This window comes from Lolium perenne, chromosome 5 (genome assembly GCF_019359855.2).
Source record: "Lolium perenne isolate Kyuss_39 chromosome 5, Kyuss_2.0, whole genome shotgun sequence".
NCBI lineage: Eukaryota > Viridiplantae > Streptophyta > Magnoliopsida > Poales > Poaceae > Lolium > Lolium perenne.
In genome coordinates, this window is record NC_067248.2 from 44,891,125 (window position 1) to 44,914,514 (window position 23,390).

The following is a 23,390-nucleotide window of genomic DNA, read 5'->3' on the forward strand; positions in this document are numbered from 1 at the left end:
AGAATATATAGGCGAAGGGGCAGAGTTGGGAGGCGCCCGAGGGGCCCACCCCATAGGGCGGCGCGCCCAAGGGTGTGGCCGCGCCCCCCTAGGGTGTGGCCGCCTCGTCGCCCCTCTTCGTCTCCTCTTCGGACTTCTGGAAGGCTCCGTGCAAAATAAGACCGTGGGCTATTGTTTCGTCCAATTCCGAGAATATTTCCTGTGTAGGATTTCTGAAACCAAAAACAGCAGAAAACAGGAACTGGCGCTTCGGCATCTTGTTAATAGGTTAGTGCCAGAAAATGCATCAAAATGATATAAAGTGTATATAAAACATGTGAGTATTGTCATAAAACTAGCATGGAACATAAGAAATTATAGATACATTTGAGACGTATCACTTGACAATGTCCTTGTTGAAGCCATTGTTTTAAGAGCGGAGACTATCTTCAGGGTGAAAATAGAAGATCTTTGATCGGGTGACGACGGTGCTAATGCACTGTTCCCTTCTTGGAGGTGCTTTTGAAGAGTCTGAATTTCAGGTATTGTCTTGGTGGTGGATGTATTACTATTGCTAGGGCTGGGATACTGTAGCGGGACTTTTATTTCTTAGTTTTTTTTTCTTTTTTTTTGATTGTGTACATCCGTAATATTATTAGGACATTGCGTTGTTGCGGAGGCTGGGTGTAATTGGTATCTTCTGATATTAATATATTCCCTTTATCTAAAAAAGTTAGATGACAATGACTGCTACAGGACACCACATCTATGTTGAAGTCAAAATGGCGACAAATACATCTCACTATGCTGACAATGTCGTGATGACGCTTTTTTTCTTGCTCGGTCGCTCTTTTTTTCTCATTTGCCTACGGTGAAGACGTTCCTCGTCGACTACTCGTCTTGCTTACGGTGAAGACGTTCCTCGTTGACTGGACTAGGTACAGATCTGATAGAAGGAGGGGTATCAATCTTGCAGTATGCAGATAATACTATTCTCCTTCTCGAGGATAATCTGGAACATGCTAGAAATATGAAAATTATTCTATGTTTATTTGAACAGATGTAAGTGCATATTAACATGAAAAGATTGAAAATTTCTGACTGGGATTCCACTGAAGGAAAAGTGAGGAATAAATTGGGACCCCGACAGGGGGAAATGCTGGTGATGGGAGGGAGAGTTACTTTGATCAATTCTTCTCTGACTAGTGTCCCTCTGTACATGATTTCCTTTTATAGAATACCACGTGGGGTGAAAGAAAAAATAGATAGAATTAGGAACAGTTTCCATTGGGATGAAAATAAGAAAAAATACCACTAAGTTAACTGGTAGACTGTATGTATGCCAAAGGGCCAAAGGGGCTTGGGGGTCCTAGATCTAGAAAAATGAATATGATTTGTTATATAAATGGTTATGGAAATTGTTCAAAGAGGATGGCATAAGGCAACAAATCCTTACGAAGAAATATCTTCAAAAAAAAAAAACCTCTGCTAGGCAGAGCACAAAATGGGGATTCCCATTTCTGGCAAGGTTTAATGGAGATTAAAAAATTCTTTTGAAAATATTGCTAGGTGCAGGTAGGAAATGGAATTAAGACAAGATTTTGGGAAGATCAATGGATAGAATCCTCTTGCCTAGCCAAAACCTTCCCGAGGTTTTTCATAGTCTCCATGAATAGGAATGTGACATTACAAGAGGTCTTTGATAAAGGGGTGGAAGGGCTCAGGTTTAGGAGGGCGATGGTTGGCAACTCACAGAACAATGGTGTGAACTGAAAAAATTGCTAGAGAGAGTTAATCTGAATAATAAGCCTGATAGGTTAATATGGAAATTAACAAATTCAGGGATATTCTCGGTTAAATCTTTCTATCTGGCAATGCAATTCAACGAGGTTATTCCCTATAAATTCATGTGGAAGTTAAGATACCACTCAGAATTAAAACCTCCTTGTGGTTAATGCTTAAAAAGTATTCTGACAAGAGATGTGCTTTTACAGAGAGGAGGGAAATGTGACAAACGTTGCCTTTTGTGGATGCAATGAGACTATTAAGGATCTCTTTTTTAAATATCCTCTGGCCAGGTACATTTGGAATGTGGTTAGCTGTACTTTTGATTTGAATTTCCACTTTGAATCAGCTGATCATTGTATTTTAAATTGGTTCAAAGGGTTTGGGGGGAAGAAAAAACAATTCTTGCTGTTGGAGTAGCAGCTGTGATATTGAGTATCTGGAAAACAAGAAAATTGGCATGTTTTGAAGGAAAATGGCCTAATGAACCATATGTGGTAATCCTTAAGATTTGTTACTATATTAATTGTCGGAGTTTCTTGCATGTGAAGGAGAACGTTAATGACCAGTTGGATTTCTGTGCAAATCTGTTGGAGAAGGTTGCGAATGAAGTGTTCGGAGCAAGAATAAGCCGGATGTCATGGACGCCAAGGCTAACGATGTAAAAAAATAAAAGGAAGGAAAAGGGCAGCAACAAAAAACACTGTGCATGGCGCTAGGGATGATCCGAGAGAAGGGATTGGCTGGCTGCTGTAGGACTTTCATTTTCTCTTTCATCTCGTTTTCACTAGTAGTTGTTTTTAGTTGCACTGTTATCAGGAGTTGATCAGAACAGTTTAGTTTCTAGTTGCTGTTGCGTTGTGGTGTGTAAGGATGGATACTTTGTAGTGTGATGGTTTTTAAACCGGGGATGATCCCTTTTATCTAAAAAAAGCTCCAAAATGTAGGCAACGGAATGGCCAGCTGCGTTATATATAAATAGCGCCTTTCAATAAAGATGAGTACATAAAGTGAACTAAAAAAGCACATGTAATATATGTAGATCCATTCAAACTTGTCCTGTTCCTAAACTTAGAGCATCTCCAGCCGCGTCCCCCAAAGGGATTTGGGGCGCGCCGGACCAAAAATGCGATCCAGCCGCGTCCCCCAAAGCTCATTTTTGTCCGGCGCGTCCTGATACGGTGTCTGGCGCCCCGAGCCCGTCCCCGTCCCACAGGGGACGCACCGGGAACGCCGGACACACCGAAAAGCGAGGCGGGGAGTGGCGGGGCCGACCCGTCAGCGGCACAATTAATTTTAACCTAACTGTCGCCTACCTCGCGACGGAAGTTATTGGCACGCAGCGACGGTGCAGTACCCGCAGCGACGGTGCAGTTCCCACAGAGGGCGCAGCGACGCATCCCGTCGCGCCTAGCTCTGCGTGCCGGTGTTAATGAGCGCCACCGCTCATCCGCCTCCCTCCGGCCTATAAAAAGGGGCGCCTCTCATCGTCCCTCTCACACATAAATCCTAGCGCCTCTCTCCCAAACCCTAGCCGCCACCATCTCTCAACAAGACTCGACGCTATGTCTGGTAGAGGCGGAGGCCGACCTCGTGGCCGTGGTCGTGGTCGTGGTCGTGGCCGCGGCATAGCTGAACGCTCGCCGTCGCCTCTGATGTCTACGGGTGCTTCTATTCTTGTAGACAGTGTTGGGCCTCCAAGAGCAGAGGTTTGTAGAACAGAAGTAAGTTTCCCTTAAGTGGATCACCCAAGGTTTATCGAACTCAGGGAGGAAGAGGTCAAAGATATCCCTCTCAAGCAACCCTGCAACCACAAAGTAAGAAGTCTCTTGTGTCCCCAACACACCTAATAGGTGCACTAGTTCGGCGAAGAGATAGTGAAATACAGGTGGTATGAATAAGTATGAGCAGTAGCAATGGCACCAGAAAAGTGCTTTGCTGTCCAGGACTGGCGTGTGGTTGATGGTGGTAATATTGCAGGCAGTATAAATGCAGTAAAACAGTAAACAAGCAGCGATAGCAGTATTTAGGAACAAGGCCTAGGGATCATACTTTCACTAGTGGACACTCTCAATATTGATCACATAACAGAATAAATAAATAGATGCTAGACTCTACACCCTCTTGTTGGATGATGAACACCACTAACTGTGTAGGATTAACCCTCAATGCCGGAGTTAACAAGCTCCACAATATTCAATGTTCATATTTAAATAACCTTAGAGTGCATAACAGATCAACATAACCAAACCAAGTACTAACATAGCATGCACACTGTCACCTTCACACTACGAAAGGAGGAATATATCACATCAATACCATCATAGCAATAGTTAACTTCATAATCTACAAGAGATCACAATCATAGCCTACGCCAAGTACTACACGATGCACACACTGTCACCATTACACCGTGCAGGAGGAATAAACTACTTTAATAACATCACTAGAGTAACACGCAGATATATTGTGATACAAAACACATTGCAATCATAAAGAGATATAAATAAGCACTTCACTATGCCATTCATAACAGCGAATAAGTATTCTGTGAAATATAGCCTAAGAGACCCACACGGTGCACACACTGTCACCTTTACACACGTGGGACAAGGAGTCTCCGGAGATCACATAAGTAAAATCCACTTGACTAGCATAATGACATCTAGATTACAAGCATCATCATATGAATCTCAATCATGTAAGGAAGCTCATGAGATTATTGTATTGAAGTACATAGGAGAGAGATGAACCACATAGCTACCGGTACAGCCCCGAGCCTCGATGGAGAACTACTCCCTCCTCATGGGAGACAGCAGCGTTGATGAAGATGGCGGTGGTGTCGATGGAGGAGACTTCCGGGGGCACTTCCCCGTCCCGGCGGCGTGCCGGAACAGAGACTCCTGTCCCCCAGATCTTGGCTTCGCGATGGCGGCGGCTTTGGAAGGTTTCTCGTACCGTGGCTTTTTCGTCTCGTGTTTTAGGTCAGGGACATTTATATAGGCGAAGAGGCGGCGTCAGAAGGTCAACGAGGCGACGACACAACAGGGGGGCGCGGGCCCCCCCTTGGCCGCGCCAGCCTAGTGTGTGGTGGGCCTGTGGCCCCCCTCTGGCGGCTCTCGGGTGTTCTAGAAGCTTCATGCAATCCTAAGACTCTGGGCGTTGATTTCGTCCAATTCCGAGAATATTTCCTTACTAGGATTTCTGAAACCAAAAGCAAAACAAAGAATCGGCCCTTCAACATCTCGTCAATAGGTTAGTTCCGGAAAACGCATAAATATGACATAAAGTATGCATAAAACATGTAGATATCATCAATAATGTGGCATGGACCATAAGAAATTATCGATACGTCGGAGACGTATCAGCATCCCCAAGCTTAGTTTCTGCTCGTCCCGAGCAGGTAAACGATAACAAAGATAATTTCTGGAGTGACATGCCATCATAACCTTGATCATACTATTGTAAGCATATGTAATGAATGCAGCGATCAAAACAATGGTAATGACATGAGTAAACAAATGAATCATAAAGCAAAGACTTTTTATGAATAGTACTTTCAAGACAAGCATCAATAAGTCTTGCATAAGAGTTAACTCATAAAGCAATAAATCAAAGTAAAGATACTGAAGCAACACAAAGGAAGATTAAGTTTCAGCGGTTGCTTTCAACTTATAACATGTATATCTCATGGATAGTTGTCAATGCAAAGTAATATAACAAGTGCAATATGCAAGTATGTAGGAATCAATGCACAGTTCACACAAGTGTTTGCTTCTTGAGATGGAGAGAAATAGGTGAACTGACTCAACATAAAAGGTAAAAGAATGGCCCTTCGCAGAGGGAAGCATTGATTGCTATATTTGTGCTAGAGCTTTGGTTTTGAAAACATAAAGAGAGCATAAAAGTAAAATTTTAAGAGGTATTTGTTGTTGTCAACGAATGGTAGTGGGCACTCTAACCCCCTTGCCAGACAAACCTTCAAAGAGCGGCTCCCATGAAGGACGTTATCTCTACCAGCAAGGTAGATCATCCCTCTTCTCTTTTGTTTACACATGTATTTTAGTTTTATTTATGGATGACACTCCTTCCAACCTTTTGCTTACACAAGCCATGGCTAACCGAATCCTCGGGTGCCTTCCAACATTCACATACCATGAAGGAGTGTCTATTTGCAAAATTAAGTTGCTTACTGATGAATCAGAGCAAAACATGTGAAGAGAATTATTAATGAAGGTTGATTAATTGGGGGCTGGGAACCCCGCGCCAGCTCTTTTTGCAAAATTATTGGATAAGCGGATGAAGCCACTAGTCCATTGGTGAAAGTTGCCCAACAAGAATGAAAGATAAACACCACATACTTCCTCATGAGCTATAAAACATTGACACAAATCAGAGGTGATAAATTTTGAATTATTTAAAGGTAGCACTCAAGCAATTTACTTTGGAATGGCGGATAAATACCATGTAGTAGGTAGGTATGGTGGACACAAATGGCATAGTGGTTGGCTCAAGGATTTTGGATGCACGAGAAGAATTCTCTCTCGATACAAGGCTTAGGCTAGCAAGGTTATTTGAAACAAACACAAGGATGAACCGGTGCAGCAAAACTCACATAAAAGACATATTGTAAACATTATAAGACTCTACACCGTCTTCCTTGTTGTTCAAACTCTTTACTAGAAATTATCTAGACCTTAGAGAAACCAATTATGCAAACCAAATTTTAGCAAGCTCTATGTATTTCTTCATTAATAGGTGCAAAGTATATGATGCAAGAGCTTAAACATGAGCGCAACAATTTCCATGTATCACATTATCCAAGACATTTTACCAATTACTACATGTAGCATTTTCCGTTTCCAACCATATAACAATGAACGAAGCAGTTTCAACCTTCGCCATGAACATTAAAAGCTAAGAACACATGTGTTCATATGAACTAGCAGAGCGTGTCTCTCTCCCTCACAAGCAAAACAAAAGCACACAGACGCTCCAAGTAAAGTACATAAGATGTGATGGAATAAAAATATAGTTTCAGGGGAGGAACCTGATAATGTTGTCGATGAAGAAGGGGATGCCTTGGGCATCCCCAAGCTTAGATGCTTGAGTCTTCTTAAAATATGCAGGGGTGAACCACCGGGGCATCCCCAAGCTTAGACTCTTCACTCTTCTTGATCATAGTATATCATCCTCCTCTCTTGACCCTTGAAAACTTCCTCCACACCAAACTCGAAACAAACTCATTAGAGGGTTAGTGCATAATCAAAAATTCACATGTTCAGAGGTGACACAATCATTCTTAACACTTCTGGACATTGCACAAAGCTACTGGAAGTCAATGGAACAAAGAAATCAATCCAACACAGCAAAAGAGGCAATGCGAAATAAAAGGCAGAATCTGTCAAAACAGAACAGTCCGTAAAGACGAATTTTAAAGTGGCACCAGACTTGCTCAGATGAAAATGCCCAAATTGAATGAAAGTTGCGTACATATCTGAGGATCACTCACGTAAATTGGCATAATTTTCTGAGTTACCTACAGAGAATTAGGCCCAGATTCGTGACGGAAAGAAATCTGTTTCTGCGCAGTAATCCAAATCTAGTATGAACCTTACTATCAAAGACGTTACTTGGCACAACAATGCAACAAAATTAAGATAAGGAGAGGTTGCTACAGTAGTAACAACTTCCAAGACACAAATACAAAATAAAAGTACTGTAACAAAATAAACACATGGGTTATCTCCCAAGAAGTTCTTTCTTTATAGCCATTAAGATGGGCTCAGCAGTTTTAATGATGCACTCGCAAGAAATAGTAGTTGAAGCAAAAGAGAGCATCAAGAGGCAAATTCAAAACAAATTTAAGTCTAACATGCTTCCTATGCATAGGAGTTTTGTGAATAAACAAGTTCATGAAGAAAAAAGTAACAAGCATAGGAAGATAGAACAAGTGTAGCTTCAAAAATTTCAGCACATAGAGAGGTGTTTTAGTAACATGAAAATTTCTACAACCATATTTTCCTCTCTCATAATAACTTTCAGTAGCAACATGAGCAAACTCAATAATATAACTATCACATAAAGCATTCTTATCATGAGTCTCATGCATAAAATTATTACTCTCCACATAGGCATAATCAATTTTATTAGTTGTAGTGGGAGCAAATTCAACAAAGTAGCTATCATTATTATTCTCATCATCAAATATAGGAGGCATATTGTAATCATAATCAAATTTATCCTCCATAACAGGCGGTACTAAAAGACCAATATCATTATAATCATCATAAATAGGAGGCAAAGTATCATCAAAGTAAATTTTCTCCGCAATGCTTGGGGGACTAAAAATATCATGCTCATCAAAGCCAGCTTCCCCAAGCTTAGAATTTTCCATATCATTAGCAACAATGGTGTTCAAAGCGTTCATACTAATATGTTCCATAGGTTTTTTAATTTTTGCATCAAACCATCCATGTCTTAAATCAGGAAATAGAATAAGAAGCTCATTGTTGTCCATTATGCCTAACTAGTGTAAACAAGAAACAAAAAGATGCAATTGCAGGATCTAAAGGAAATAGCTTCGAGCACACACACAACGGCAACAGAAAAGTACTTTACCTGGGACCGGAGTATGAGTGCCTTTTACCTTTCCTCCCCGGCAACGGCGCCAGAAAATAGCTTAGTTGCCGGGGTCCGGTGTGTGAGTGCCGTTTACCTTTCCTCCCCGGCAACGGCGCCAGAAAAGTGCTTGATGTCTACGGGTGCTTCTATTCTTGTAGACAGTGTTGGGCCTCCAAGAGCAGAGGTTTGTAGAACAGCAGCAAGTTTCCCTTAAGTGGATCACCCAAGGTTTATCGAACTCAGGGAGGAAGAGGTCAAAGATATCCCTCTCAAGCAACCCTGCAACCACAAAGCAAGAAGTCTCTTGTGTCCCCAACACACCTAATGGGTGCACTAGTTCGGTGAAGAGATAGTGAAATACAGGTGGTATGAATAAGTATGAGCAGTAGCAATGGCACCAGAAAAGTGCTTTGCTGTCCAGGACTGGCGTGTGGTTGATGGTGGTAATATTGCAGGCACTATAAATGCAGTAAAACAGTAAACAAGCAGCGATAGCAGTATTTAGGAATAAGGCCTAGGGATCATACTTTCACTAGTGGACACTCTCAACATTGATCACATAACAGAATAAATAAATAGATGCTAGACTCTACACCCTCTTGTTGGATGATGAACACCACTAACTGTGTAGGATTACACGAACCCTCAATGCCGGAGTTAACAAGCTCCACAATAATCAATGTTCATATTTAAATAACCTTAGAGTGCATAACTGATACGTCTCCGACGTATCGATAATTTCTTATGTTCCATGCCACATTATTGATGATATCTACATGTTTTATACACATTATACGTCGTATTTATGCATTTTCCGGCACTAACCTATTAACGAGATGCCGAAGAGCCAGTTGCTATTTTCTGCTGTTTTTGGTTTCAGAAATCCTACAAAGGAAATATTCTCGGAATTGGACGAAATCAACTCCCAGGGGCCTATTTTTCCACGAAGCTTCCAGAAGACCGAAGAGGAAACGAAGTGGGGCCACGAGGCGACGACACAACAAGGCGGCGCGGCCTGGGCTTGGGCCGCGCCGGCCTATTGTGTGGCCACCTCGTGTGGCCCCCTGACTTGCCCTTCCGCCTACTTAAAGCCTCCATCGCGAAACCCCCAGTACCGAGAGCCACGATACGGAAAACCTTACTGAGACGCCGCCGCCGCCAATCCCATCTGGGGGGATTCTGGAGATCGCCTCCGGCACCCTGCCGGAGAGGGGAATCATCTCTCGGAGGACTCTTCACCGCCATGGTCGCCTCCGGAGTGATGAGTGAGTAGTTCACCCCTGGACTATGGGTCCATAGCAGTAGCTAGATGGTTGTCTTCTCCTCATGTGCTTCATTGTCGGATCTTGTGAGCTGCCTAACATGATCAAGATCATCTATCTGTAATTCTATATGTTGTGTTTGTCGGGATCCGATGGATAGAGAATACTATGTTATGTTGATTATCAATCTATTACCTATGTGTTGTTTATGATCTTGCATGCTCTCCGTTATTAGTAGAGGCTCTGGCCAAGTTTTTACTCTTAACTCCAAGAGGGAGTATTTATGCTCGATAGTGGGTTCATGCCTCCATTAAATGCAGGACGATGTGAGAAAGTTCTAAGGTTGTGGATGTGCTGTTGCCACTAGGGATAAAACATTGATGCTATGTCCGAGGATGTAGTTATTGATTACATTACGCACCATACTTAATGCAATTGTCTGTTGTTTGCAACTTAATACTGGAAGGGGTTCGGATGATAACCTGAAGGTGGACTTTTTAGGCATAGATGCATGCTGGATAGCGGTCTATGTACTTTGTCGTAATGCCCAATTAAATCTCACAATACTCATCGTATCATGTATGTGCATTGTCATGCCCTCTCTATTTGTCAATTGCCCGACTGTAATTTGTTCACCCAACATGCTATTTATCTTATGGGAGAGACACCTCTAGTGAACTGTGGACCCCGGTCCATTCTTTTACATCGAATACAATCTACTGCAATACTTGTTTTACTGTTTTCTGCAAACAATCATCATCCACACTATACATCTAATCCTTTGTTACAGCAAGCCAGTGAGATTGACAACCTCACTGTTTCGTTGGGGCAAAGTACTTTGGTTGTGTTGTGCAGGTTCCACGTTGGCGCTGGAATCTCTGGTGTTGCGCCGCACTACATCCCGCCACCAACAACCTTCAACGTGCTTCTTGGCTCCTCCTGGTTCGATAAACCTTGGTTTCTTTCTGAGGGAAAACTTGCTACTGTCTGCATCACACCTTCCTCTTGGGGTTCCCAACGGACATGTGCTGTACACGCCATCAAGCATTTTTTCTGGCGCCGTTGCCGGGGACCTGAAGAAAAGTTACACCACAAAGATTTCTAACTCTCACGTCAACTACACGCCAGCATTTTTCTGGCGCCGTTGCCGGGGAGATCAAGACACGCTGCAAGGGGAGTCTCCACAATCCAATCTCTTTACTTTGTTTTTGTCTTGCTTTATTTTATTTACTACTTTGTTTGCTGCACCTAAATCAAAACACACAAAAATTAGTTGCTAGCTTTACTTTATTTACTATCTTGCACTCTATATCGAAAACACAAAAAAATTAGTTACTTGCATTTACTTTATTTACTTTTTGTTTATTTCATCATGTTTCCTCCTAAGTACACTCTAAAAGACATACCGGTAGGACGTGGGTCTATAATTGGGAGAGATAACATAGAAGATTTTTTCACTCATGTTAGTACCACTGAAGATTTTGAAGATAGACACTTGGTGGAACTTGCTCCTACTTATGAGATTGCTGCTGCTTCTTTAGTTCACATGTTGGAAACTAAATTTGTTAATCTTAATCCTATAATCCAACACATGTTTCTCACACTTGGTGATATGGAATAAGGGGAAAAGAAAGATTTTGTTTTAGAAACCCTTCTTAAAGAATTTGGTGGTGTAGCAAGAGAGGCTAGAAAAGTCTTTATCAAATATAAGATGCTTGGTTCTTGCACCAACTTTGCTAGTACCCTTGAAGAGATGGACATTGATAGAATAAAGTACACTAATAATATTAATGATGTAGGGGATATTAAGACATCAATACCTTGCAAGCTCGCAGGAATATTCGGGGCACTAGAAAAGAATTATGACTGGATTGTTCCTGAAAATTTGTTTAATGAGAATAGCAAGCCTAAGAGTAATGAAAAGGGAACCTCTGAAACTCACATAGATAAGATAAAATGCATAGTTGAGGCAACTCCCAACACCCAAGGTAATGTCGATGCATCATCTCTCGATAATACTTGATACACACTTTCTGCGCCTAGCTGAAAGGCGTTAAAGAAAAGCGCTTATGGGAGACAACCCATATTTTTACTACAGTACTTTGCTTTATATTTGAGTCTTGGAAGTTGTTTACTACTGTATCAACCTCTCCTTATCATGTTTTTGTGCCAAGTAAAGTCTCTATGGTAAAGTTGATGCTAGATTTGGATTGCTGCACAGAAACAGCATTGCTGTCTGTCACGAATTCGTACAGAAGTCTCTGTAAAAAAATCAAAAAAATCTGCCAATTTACGTGCGTGATCCTCAGATATGTACGCAACTTTCGTTAGTTTTGAGTTTTTCCGTTTGAGCAAGTTAAGTGCCCCTTCCAGGTTCGTCTTTACGGACTGTTCTGTTTTTGACAGATTCTGCCTTTTATTTCGCATTGCCTCTTTTGCTATGTTGGATGAATTTATTTGATCTATTAATGTCCAGTAGCTTTGTGCAATGTCCAGAAGTGTTAAGAATGATTGTGTCACCTCTAAACATGTGAATTTTTGATTGTGCACTAACCCTCTAATGAGTTTGCTTGAAGTTTGGTGTGAAGGAAGTTTTCAAGGGTCAAGAGAGGAGTATGATATACTATGATCAAGAGGAGTGAAAGCTCTAAGCTTGGGGATGCCCCGGTGGTTCACCCCTGCATATTTTAAGAATACTCAAGCGTCTAAGCTTGGGGATACCCAAGGCATCCCCTTCTTCATCGACAACATCATCAGGTTCCTCCCCTGAAACTATATTTTTATTCAGTCACATCTTATGTGCTTTGCTTGGAGCGTCGGTTTGTTTTTGTTTTTTTTTGTTTGAATAAAATGGATCCTAGCATTCATTGTGTGGGAGAGAGACACGCTCCGCTGTTGCATATGGACAAATATGTCCTTAGGCTTTACTCATAGTATTCATGGCGAAGGTTGAATCTTCTTCGTTAAATTGTTATATGGTTGGAATCGGGAAATGCTACATGTAGTAATTCTAAAATGTCTTGAATAATTTGATACTTGTCAATTGTTGTGCTCATGTTTAAGCTCTTGCATCATATACTTTGCACCTATTAATGAAGAAACACCTAGAGCTTGCTAAATTTGGTTTGCATATTTGGTCTCTCTAAAGTCTAGATAATTTCTAGTATTGAGTTTTGAACAACAAGGAAGACGGTGTAGAGTCTTATAATGTTTACAATATGTCTTTTATGTGAGTTTTGCTGCACCGGTTCATCCTTGTGTTTGTTTCAAACAACCTTGCTAGCCTAAACCTTGTATCGAGAGGGAATACTTCTCATGCATCCAAAATCCTTGAGCCAACCACTATGCCATTTGTGTCCACCATACCTACCTACTACATGGTATTTCTCCGCCATTCCAAAGTAAATTGCTTGAGTGCTACCTTTAAATTTCCATCATTCGCCTTTGCAATATATAGCTCATGGGACAAAATAGCCTTAAAAACTATTGTGGTATTGAATATGTACTTATGCACTTTATCTCTTATTAAGTTGCTTGTTGTGTGATAACCATGTTCCTGGGGACGCCATCAACTCTTTGTTGAATATCATGTGAGTTGCTATGCATGTTCGTCTTGTCTGAAGTAAGGGCGGTTTTCACAATCAAATGGTTTGAGTATGCATACTGTTAGAGAAGAACATTGGGCCGCTAACTAAAGCCATGAATCATGGTGGAAGTTTCAGTTTGGACATAAAACCTCAATCTCTTATGAGAATATTAACTGTTGTTGAATGCTTAAGCATTAAAAGAGGAGTCCATTATATGTTGTCTATGTTGTCCCGGTATGGGTGTCTAAGTTGAAAAATGATCAAAAGCGAGAAATCCAATGCGAACTTTCTCCTTAGACCCTTGTACAGGCGGCATAGAGGTACCCCTTTGTGACACTTGGTTGAAACATATGTTATGCAATGATGATCAGTGTTAATCCAAGCTAATTAGGACAAGGTGCGGGCACTATTAGTATACTATGCATGAGGCTTGCAACTTGTAAGATATAATTTACATGATACATATGCTTTATTACTACCGTTGACAAAATTGCTTCATGTTTTCAAAATAAAAGCTCTAGCACAAATATAGCAATCGATGCTTTCCTCTTTGAAGGACCTTTCTTTTACTTTTATGTTGAGTCAGTTCACCTATCTCTCTCCACCTCAAGACGCAAACACTTGTGTGAACTGTGCATTGATTCCTACATACTTGCATATTGCACTTGTTATATTACTCTATATTGACAATATCCATGAGATATACATGTTATAAGTTGAAAGCAACCGCTGAAACTTAATCTTCCTTTGTGTTGCTTCAATACCTTTACTTTGATTTATTGCTTTATGAGTTAACTCTTATGCAAGACCTATTGATGCTTGTCTTGAAGTACTATTCATGAAAAGTCTTTGCTTTATGATTCATTTGTTTACTCATGTCATTACCATTGTTTTGATCGCTGCATTCATTACATATGCTTACAATAGTATGAGCAAGGTTATGATGGCATGTCACTCCAGAAATTATCTTTGTTATCGTTTACCTGCTCGGGACGAGCAGGAACTAAGCTTGGGGATGCTGATACGTCTCCGACGTATCGATAATTTCTTATGTTCCATGCCACATTATTGATGATATCTACATGTTTTATACACATTATACGTCGTATTTATGCATTTTCCGACACTAACCTATTAACGAGATGCCGAAGAGCCAGTTGCTGTTTTCTGCTGTTTTTGGTTTCAGAAATCCTACAAAGGAAATATTCTCGGAATTGGACGAAATCAACGCCCAGGGGCCTATTTTTCCACGAAGCTTCCAGAAGACCGAAGAGGAAACGAAGTGGGGCCACGAGGCGACGACACAACAAGGCGGCGCGGCCTGGGCTTGGGCCGCGCCGGCCTATTGTGTGGCCACCTCGTGTGGCCCCCTGACTTGCCCTTCCGCCTACTTAAAGCCTCCGTCGCGAAACCCCCAGTACCAAGAGCCACGATACGGAAAACCTTACTGAGACGCCGCCGCCGCCAATCCCATCTCGGGGGATTCTGGAGATCGCCTCCGGCACCCTGCCGGAGAGGGGAATCATCTCCCGGAGGACTCTTCACCGCCATGGTCGCCTCCGGAGTGATGAGTGAGTAGTTCACCCCTGGACTATGGGTCCATAGCAGTAGCTAGATGGTTGTCTTCTCCTCATGTGCTTCATTGTCGGATCTTGTGAGCTGCCTAACATGATCAAGATCATCTATCTGTAATTCTATATGTTGTGTTTGTCGGGATCCGATGGATAGAGAATACTATGTTATGTTGATTATCAATCTATTACCTATGTGTTGTTTATGATCTTGCATGCTCTCCGTTATTAGTAGAGGCTCTGGCCAAGTTTTTACTCTTAACTCCAAGAGGGAGTATTTATGCTCGATAGTGGGTTCATGCCTCCATTAAATCTGAGACAGTGACAGAAAGTTCTAAGGTTGTGGATGTGCTGTTGCCACTAGGGATAAAACATTGATGCTATGTCCGAGGATGTAGTTATTGATTACATTACGCACCATACTTAATGCAATTGTCTGTTGTTTGCAACTTAATACTGGAAGGGGTTCGGATGATAACCTGAAGGTGGACTTTTTAGGCATAGATGCATGCTGGATAGCGGTCTATGTACTTTGTCGTAATGCCCAATTAAATCTCATAATACTCATCGTATCATGTATGTGCATTGTCATGCCCTCTCTATTTGTCAATTGCCCGACTGTAATTTGTTCACCCAACATGCTATTTATCTTATGGGAGAGACACCTCTAGTGAACTGTGGACCCCGGTCCATTCTTTTACATCGAATACAATCTACTGCAATACTTGTTTTACTGTTTTCTGCAAACAATCATCATCCACACTATACATCTAATCCTTTGTTACAGCAAGCCGGTGAGATTGACAACCTCACTGTTTCGTTGGGGCAAAGTACTTTGGTTGTGTTGTGCAGGTTCCACGTTGGCGCCGGAATCCCTGGTGTTGCGCCGCACTACATCCCGCCACCAACAACCTTCAACGTGCTTCTTGGCTCCTCCTGGTTCGATAAACCTTGGTTTTTTTCTGAGGGAAAACTTGCTACTGTATGCATCACAACTTCCTCTTGGGGTTCCCAACGGACGTGTGCTGTACACGCCATCAATAACAGATCAACATAACCAAACCAAGTACTAACATAGCATGCACACTGTCACCTTCACACTACGAAAGGAGGAATAGATCACATCAATACCATCATAGCAATAGTTAACTTCATAATCTACAAGAGATCACAATCATAGCCTACGCCAAGTACAAGTACTACACGATGCACACACTGTCACCATTACACCGTGCAGGAGGAATAAACTACTTTAATAACATCACTAGAGTAGCACGCAGATATATTGTGATACAAAACACATTGCAATCATAAAGAGATATAAATAAGCACTTCACTATACCATTCATAACAGCGAATAAGTATTCTGTGAAATATAGCCTAAGAGACCCACACGGTGCACACACTGTCACCTTTACATACGTGGGACAAGGAGTCTCCGGAGATCACATAAGTAAAATCCACTTGACTAGCATAATGACATCTAGATTACAAGCATCATCATATGAATCTCAATCATGTAAGGCAGCTCGTGAGATTATTGTATTGAAGTACATAGGAGAGAGATGAACCACATAGCTACCGGTACAGCCCCGAGCCTCGATGGAGAACTACTCCCTCCTCATGGGAGACAGCAGCGTTGATGAAGATGGCGGTGGTGTCGATGGAGGAGCCTTCCGGGGGCACTTCCCCGTCCCGGCGGCGTGCCGGAACAGAGACTCCTGTCCCCCAGATCTTGGCTTCGCGATGGCGGCGGCTCTAGAAGGTTTCTCGTACCGTGGCTTTTTCGTCTCGTGTTTTAGGTCAGGGACCTTTATATAGGCGAAGAGGCAGCGTCAGAAGGTCAACGAGGCGACGACACAACAGGGGGGTGCGGGCCCCCCCTTGGCCGCGCCAGCCTGGTGTGTGGTGGGCCTGTGGCCCCCCTCTGGCGGCTCTCGGGTGTTCTGGAAGCTTCATGCAATCCTAAGACTCTGGGCGTTGATTTCGTCCAATTCCGAGAATATTTCCTTACTAGGATTTCTGAAACAAAAAACAGCAGAAAATAGCAACTGGCCCTTCGGCATCTCGTCAATAGGTTAGTTCCGGAAAACGCATAAATATGACATAAAGTATGCATAAAACATGTAGATATCATCAATAATGTGGCATGGAACATAAGAAATTATCGATACGTCGGAGACGTATCAGCCTCCCACGCCGTCGTCTTCATCGTCGGAGATGGACGTGGAGCCGGACGTGCTGTTCGAGTTCGTCCTCGTCCTCAAGGGCGACCCGCGCGGCATCCAGAGGCTGCCGGACTCCTTCGTCGAGTACGTCGGCGGCGTACGCCCGCGCAAGATGCATCTGCGGGAGCATTCGTGCGGCTACTACCGGTGAATCGTCGACGCGATCTACGACGCGCGCGACAAGATGTACTTCAACATCGGCTGGGAGAAGTTCACGCGCCACCACAGCCTCGAAGCCGGCTTCATCCTCGTGTTCTCCTACTTCGGCAACATGGACATGAGCGTCAAGGTCTTCGACGAGAGGCGCTGCCGCCGGGACTACCACGGCGACAGGGACTCCCACGATGACAGCACCGACGAGGAGGACGACTGAGTGTTGTTTCTTCGCAGCGAATACGTGCACGGAGGTTTCTGCCTGTTCGCCTCATCGGTAGAACCAACAAGGGCACCATCCTCCCGCTGGATTTTCCAGTTTAGGTGACTGGGTGTGCCCTCGAGTGTTCTTTCTTAGCAGCGAACACAGGAAACCTCCGATGCACGGCCTAGTTAGGTTTAGTTTATTTGCAATATTTTATATTTGTGTCCACCACGGTTCCAACTATGTATTAGTTTGTGGAAACCACGTACCCAGTTATGTATTAGTTTGTGGAAATTGAAATAAAAATGCCCAAAAAAGTATTTTAAATGTTTGGGGGCGGCGTTTGGGGGACGCGGCTGGGGAGCGACGTCCCCCAAAGGCGGCACGAACAAAACACGTCCCCCAAACGCTCAATCCGGCGCGGTTTGGGGGACGCGGCTGGAGATGCTCTTAGGTCTCAAAAAAGTAGCATAATTGCACATGCACATGGAGTTGTGCATACTAATACTCCTGGTGTGGGTGCGCCAAATCATGCATATTAATTTGTCATGTTTGCTGTTCTCTCCTGGTAATATTCACCACATTATCTCTGATCATTTCAACAAACCGTGAAGCATACCAGATTACCAGGAACGGCGAGTTCTACACTTGTAGTAATAGAGTGGACTTTAAATGGTGGACCGCACAGAGATGCTGCTTCACAATATCATGCAGTCGGTGACCTCAGCCGTCTAGAACTTTCAGAGAGACAGTCTGTCTCAGCTGAATGTTTCAGTGTTAAAAGCTAAGAAAGTAAATTAGTATCAAGATTAGAATTAGTAAGACATGGGGTCCTGATGCCTCCTAGTCTTAGCATGAGAAAGGCAGTGGAACACTTTTCATGGAGATCGCTCATCCATCAAACATAACATCTATGCCTAAATAGAAGTTAGCTAGTAAATGAAGCTAGAAAGGCGGTGGGCAATGTCATTTGGCTCCAGCAAATATATAGGTGTGTGTGCATTAACTCATGCAAAGACCTAGGATACAACCACATTTCTTAAATATAAATAAATGCTTTTTTTTTTTGGTTTCCAATCAGGCGAGAAATGTTTTTTCGTAGCATGGGTTCAGACAGATCCGGATAGCGCGGATAGCGTTAGACAAAAAAATCAAGAGTTCTCTACAAAATTTTGGCAACATAAAGACAACCTTGTAATGCTAAAATGATGCCTTATCTGATGAATGTACAGCGCTAGAAGATTTTGTTCGACACCCTCAATTTTTTCTAAAAATACAAAACATATAATTTATTTTAAAAAAATCAGTACAAAATGTACATGATTTAAAAACAACTCATGATCTGACCCTTTGTTCATGATGCCAACACCGTGTCAGAGCGACATACCTTCATATTGACCACACCACGCACTACTAGGAAAAGTCCTATAGCCGCAAGGGTTACCGCCGTTGCACCACTTTTTAGTTACATCGGTGCTATTTACATACCACCAGTGCACCCCAAATTTGATGCGCCGGGGGTAATGGTCGACAAGGTTCAGGCTGGGAGGAAATTGTAGCAGATCTTACCGCCGGTGAGGTGGAACCTCCATTTTCCCCCCACCCCCCCCCCCCCCCCCCGAACGCCTTTTCAGTTTTCAAAACAATCATAGAAAATGATAGAAATTCAAAAAAAAAAAATCCTTCGTGATGGCAATGTGTTATGTGTGTTATGTCATCTAGTTTTAAGGAAAAATAAAAAAACACGAATTTGAGATATTACGCAAAGTGGGGTCATGTCTCAGTAAAACGGCTTTTCTGGTTGTATACGACCTCCGATGAAAGTATTTTTTTATATGAAAGTGTATCTACGCTTTTACATCTGATTTCAACTCCCTCCAGGCGTTTAGACAATTTTTAGATTCTCAAAAATTAAAAAGGAAAACAGAGTTTTTCCATGTTTTAGATTTTGATGAAAAAATAAAAAAATTACCCCCGACGCGCCACCTATTTGGTGCGATGGCGGTAACTTAGGGAGTATATACACCAAACCAGCCAGCTCACCATCTCCCCCTTTCACTCCCCCTTCTCATCTCTCACTTCTCCTTCTCCTCCTCCTCCTCCTCCTCCTCCTCCTCCTCCCCCTCCTCCTCTTTCTCTTTCTTCCTTCGGCCACCTTCTCTTCTCCTCCGCTTTCCCTCCACTTCCTCGGGCCCATGGTGCATGCTCTTCGGCGACCTCATCCTCCATGCTCCGACCACGTCTTCCAAGCTCCGGCACCAGCGACCACCTCCTCCATGCTCTGGTGACTGACTCCTCCATGACCTCCTCCAGCGACCACCACCTCCATGCTCCGGTGACCACCACTGGGATGCTCCAGCAACCACCACCACCACCATCGTGCTCCGGTGACCATTTCCTCCACAAGGCCACGGTTCCCGACGAACAGACCTAAATCCTGACGACAGGACCTACATTCCCGATCTAGATCTAGATCTGGCTTTTTTTGAATTTTGAAAAAACGTACCGCTGACGCACCAGGCAGGTGCGCCGGCGGTAAATCGTTACCACCGGCAGACTCTGGTGCACCGGGGATAATCAAAATAGGTGCGCCGACAATATCATGTTTCCTAGTTGTGTTGGAGCTCATGAATTTTAAGTATGACTCCCTCGTTTGGGGAGCCATACTTACTAGCATATATGACACCTAGGGCTAGGATGCCAAGGTAAACAAAAAAACACTCAGGAAATAGCCGACGCTCGGTGCACTAGCATAAATGTAAAAACAGTCGACAAATAGCAATACTTGGCAAAAGGTGAAAAACACTTCAAAAAATTGACCATAGTCAACAAACTAGTTGGACTCGTGGCTATCAGACTCACATATCCGACAACATCATGGAGAAGGTCACTCTTTGCCGAGTGTCCCCTAATGAAAAGTTGGCTTTGATACTTATTACGCGCAATTAAAATATTTCCGCCATCTGTTTGACACGTGTTCAGGGTTGACACTTGGCAAACATTCATAAATCTCCCCGCCACCTTCTCACACGCGAACATTGCTTTTCCACCCAACTTTTGATGAGTGTCTAGGGTTTGACACTTTTAAAACAATGATTTTTCATGTCCTTTCTTTCCCTCCACACTTTCCCGTCGGTTTCCCCCGCTCTTGATGCCCCATGACACTATGTATAGTGTGACTAGCCTTTGGTAAATGACATCTTGCCTTCCCCCACCCACTTTCTTTCCCACTATGTTTCTTTTGTTAGCCGAATATAAAACATCTGAAGGAGACAAGGTATATTCAAAGGGCATGTGATGTCCAAGATACATGGCCTTCTGAATATATCCACTTTCAACTTTTTTGCATTTTAGTATGGAACTAGGTATATCCAGGGGCATAGAGTATCCAACATACATTTGGTTTGTTACATCTTAGTGTAAGGTGTTCTTTCTGTTCGTCAAATTAAAATCAAGAATAGGTATATCTAGGGGCACGTGATATATCCAACAAATATGGCCTTCCCGAGCCATCACTGTATATATATAGGCAATTTGCAACCGTGTGGTTTGTTACAATGCTTTGGTGTTCCTTAAAATACATAGGGGTAAAGTTGGAGCTCTCTATTGAGTTCCATTCTGTTTTTTCTTAAAAAAAATCGCATTGCATCACCAGGGAATTTCCAATGGTACAACCATATTGAACAAAAATGGTTCTTCTTCCACCACATTTACTCCCCACTTGATTTCAACCTCGTACGATGGTGCTCATCAATACGGATGTTGCATCAATTATACAGCATGGAACACGTTTTTATACATAATGAATTGTTTATGATATTTATTAGTTGACTTTGATTTCTTGGTGTCTTAAAGTTAAGATAGTGGTCTTGTATACACAACCAGAGGGATTATTGTTAAGAGATTCTTCCTCCCTCCCATTGCGTATTAGTTTTACTCAAAGTGAAACTTTATAAAATTTGACCAACTATTAAGAAAAATATATCAACATTCACAATACAAAATTCTTAAATATTACAATATATTTCATGATTGTTCCAGTAATATGGAGTCGACATGATATTGTAGACGTTGATATTTTTTTCCTACAGTTGACCAAACTTCATAAATTTTATTCAGACCAAAATGATATCATAAAAAAAAGAGGTAATTGCACCACCCATACAAAAACTTGTTCTTTATGTGCAAAATCATACAAAAACTTGCAAAGTGTGTTCCCGTGGTACACAAAGTTGCATAGCATGTGCAAATTCATACAAAATCGCTCTGAGATTGACACTTGGCGTTGCCATGATTGAAAAATGCACGGCCCAACTTTAAAAATTTCGCAAAAAGCCTCTGCTTATTTCAATTTCAAAAAAAACCTCAGCTAATCTAGATGAGAATATCCTCAAATCCTTTCTTTGGGCACCGGCATCGGATGAGGTTTACCACGCGATGACCACGTCCCAGTCACGGCAGTTGTGCGGTCAGGGCGCGGCTGATGGCGAACCCGCCGCCACTCAAAGGCCATGCCGTAGGAGAAGATGAGGTTCTAGATGTGTCTCTCTGAGGGATTCCCCATGTAGTATAGCTATATGACTGTCTGTTCGTACCTTGACATCTCACGTCCACCAGGTTGTCCGGGCGCGTCGGGCACCCAGACGTGGTCGTCGCGTGGCGCGGCATGATGGCAGTGGAGGAGTGGCTCATGAACCTGAAGACTGGCGACGCCGACGACGGAAGGGACAAGGGCGCCATGGTGGTCAAGGGGTTCCAGGACATGTGCGCGTCCAAGAACGCAGGAACAAATACGACGCGAGGAGCACGCGCGAGCAGGTTGCCGGCGAGCTCGACCGGCTGCTTCACCACGTCAGGGCACTCGACGAGGAGGTCCGGTTCACTTTCACGGGGCGCAACATCGGGGGCGCGCTGGCCCTGCTCACCACCAGGGGTGCCGCCGCCGCACACCCGGACGTGTCGGTCCGCGCCGTATCCTTATCGGCCCCGTGCATCGGCAACAGGGCCTTCTGCGACGGTCTCACGTGGCGTGGCGTCGGCGTCCTACGCCTTGTCTTCAAGCACGACACTGTGACATTGGTGCCGAGCGTCCTGCAGAGCTGTGCTTGACGCCCCGGTCTCCGATGTGCTGGGAAATCTGTGTGCGCTGGCCGGCCGCAGGATGCACCTCGGCGACGGGTAGTCCTCGACGTTTCCAATTCGGCACACCTCAACCCCTTAAGCCCTCCTACGACGCGCTTGGTATCCTCAACCTAGAGTTGCGCCTACACCTGCTGGATGGCCATGAGGGCACCGACGGCGCGTTCTGGCAGGAAGGCTTGCCTCGGCGTGATGTGGCGCTCAAGAACAAGCGATGTGGAATGCTGCACAAAGAGGAACGCTTCCCGGAGTCGTGGTGCGAGCCGGCGGTGAACAAGGGGCTCGTGCGTGATGATTTATCTATGTGGTGGGCTCTGCCAGAACGGGAGCGCGAAGACTTGCCGATGGCTGACGACCGGCTTCAACTTGTGGAGCTGAACTAAGGCGAGCACATAGAAGGCCAGAACGGGCAGGAGCACGTAGAGCCGTAGAGGAGGATGTCGTACAGAAAAAAGTAAGATCACATCGGAGGACATGAGAACGCTGGCATCCTTACTACGAATAGGGACGGAGTCAGGAATATACTATAAGGGGGGTAATGTTAGTATGAGGGGAGCAGAACTAGCTAAAATCACACAAATAAGGAGTTGCCATGACTTGTGTTCAAAAGAAAATCTTGAGCATAGGGGGGCGCAGCCCCCCTCGACCCCCTTGTCTCCGTCATCGATCGATTGATCGCCTCCTCCTTTCTTGCAACCGAAAAATGTCAACTCGATGGCACGGGCAGGGTTGATGAGTTGCTAGCGATCCGCGATGGCGGCATCCCACGGTATGATTGCTGCACCCTCATGGAGCTCTCACAGCGTTTTGGATTTTCGGCCGTCCGATCGAGCTGACGTGGCGCGATCTCGGCCGTC

General features: G+C 43.6%; 1 pseudogene; it reads left to right on the plus strand.

Annotated features, from left to right (window-relative positions):
- The first annotated feature begins 22,063 nt into the window (after positions 1-22,063).
- LOC127304460 (phospholipase A1-Igamma3, chloroplastic-like) lies at positions 22,064-22,972 on the plus strand (annotated as a pseudogene).
- The last annotated feature ends 418 nt before the right edge of the window (positions 22,973-23,390 follow it).